This window comes from Phocoena sinus, chromosome 14, assembly GCF_008692025.1.
Source record: "Phocoena sinus isolate mPhoSin1 chromosome 14, mPhoSin1.pri, whole genome shotgun sequence".
Taxonomy (NCBI): Eukaryota; Metazoa; Chordata; class Mammalia; order Artiodactyla; family Phocoenidae; genus Phocoena; species Phocoena sinus.
Genome location: NC_045776.1, coordinates 59,301,577 through 59,303,532, shown reverse-complemented (window position 1 = coordinate 59,303,532; position 1,956 = coordinate 59,301,577). Strand labels below are relative to the sequence as shown.

General features: G+C 41.4%; 1 pseudogene; it reads right to left on the bottom strand.

Annotated features, from left to right (window-relative positions):
• Positions 1 to 1,417: 1,417 nt before the first annotated feature.
• LOC116739208 lies at positions 1,418 to 1,698 on the bottom strand (annotated as a pseudogene).
• Positions 1,699 to 1,956: the final 258 nt, after the last annotated feature.

The window sequence follows — 1,956 nt, the reverse complement described above, 5'->3', positions numbered from 1 at the left end:
GACAGGGAGGGTGGGAGGGAGACGCAAGAGGGAGGGGATATGGGGATATATGTATATGTGTAGCTGATTCACTTTGTTACAAAGCAGAAACTAACACACCATTGTAAAGCAATTATACTCCAATAAAGATGTTAAAAAAAAAAAAGGTTTATGGGTGTAATAATATAATGTCTGGGATTTGCTTCCAAATAATCTGGGGTTGGGGTGGGGGATTAGTCGGTTTATAGAAGACACCAATTTGGCCATGAGTTGATGACTGCTGAATCTGGGGTGATGGGGTCATAGGGGGTTTCACTGTATTTGTTCATTGTGACAAATACTTAGTTCCTTTTTATTTTGTGTGTTTGAAATTTTTTCTTAGAGAGAAGCCCGCTTTGGTCCCACTCTGGTTGGGATGACTGCAGTGCTGCACCCAGTGGGCACTGGAGCCCCTTGAAGGCTGCATCCTCCCCAGGCAGGCGCTGGTGGAGGCAAGAGGCCTTTCCCAGCTCCCTTTGTTCCTCCCAAGGCTTCTGGCAGAATTCCCACTGCTCTTCCTTCACATCATCTTTCTTTTCTATTTCTGAACTCCATTTTGTGATTTTTCTAATTATTCCCAGCAAAGAAGCAGCTTGACAATCACATGTGCTGTGACTGAAAATCTTTTTGCTGAAAGCACATTCAGAAATAGCCCGAGGAGTAAAATTCTTCCCAAGAAGAGCATCTGGGGAAGGATTTCTGCCTTAGTTTTCCTTAAAATAAAGTCATTTAACAGCGATCTGAAGAAAGCATAGTGAGCAACTTTCCATTTTCCTTTTAATTACACACTTGAGCTGAGAAGCAGAAGTAAAAAAGCATTTAAAAGAAACCCACAAAGTTTATTTCAACAACAAGATGCTTGACCTGAAGGGGAAAACTATCTAGGATTCATTTCTTTTACAGTCATTTATCCTTGCTTAAAGACAGATTGTCCTACCTGTAACAGCTACATACAAAAAAGTTATAAAATTGTTCTTGGTTTTGAAATGAAAATGAAAAACGTTAAAATTCTCCAATCGAACAAAGTATGCAATAATTTTTACATTGTTCTTTTTTCGTTAAACAGGGAAATCAAAAGAACTTACTGGCATATAGAAAGATGAGCCGAAAGAGCATGCCAACAATGGAGAAAGGGACTATTTTCACAGAAGCAGTGTTTCCCCCATCCCATCTCCTTGCGATGTTGATCAAAATGTACCACTGGCCATTTAGTTAAAAAAAAATCAATATGCTTGTGCACATACCTCCATTACTGAATGTACAACAAAGGAGTGGGGGAGGGGAAAATGAAAGACTAGAGAAAACTGTACTGCAGCAGTCACGATGCGGAGGAACCAAATCGTGGTTTTCTAACTCAGAATGACTTCTTGGTTCTGGAGTAAAGCAGCAGGTTCTCTCTTTAGTAGACACCTCCTGTCTGCTATTGGGACACATCAGCTGCATCTTCATCCTTCATTTCCAACTGTGCAGGTGTGTCTGTTTCGTTGATTGGCTGCCCATCAAATCAGAATCTGATCTGCCTCATGGACAAACCCTGTCATTCACAATAGGCTTTCGTCAAACGTGGTTACGCCTCCAAATCTCAAACTGCACCACAGAACCATCCTGTCTCACCACTTTCGTGTTAACGTGATCGTGGTCCTCTGTCTTGACTCCCTCCTGGGGTTCTTCATTGGCCATGGTAACCTCTGGAGCCTTCTCAGTGGCTGCTTCACAAAAAAGGTACCAGGATTGGCACCAAACAAGCACAGAACAGCACCAGTAGTGGCAGAAGGAGGAGGTAGCAATCAGTCAAAGGGAATTTTCTAAAATAAAAAATAAGTCCCTTGAGAACATAAATTTAGTTAGAACCTGTTAGACCAGGGCAGGGGAAGATCTTTATTATGGAGTTTATTTCCAGTTCATTAATTATGAAATAGCTGAGACTTAACCAGAGAA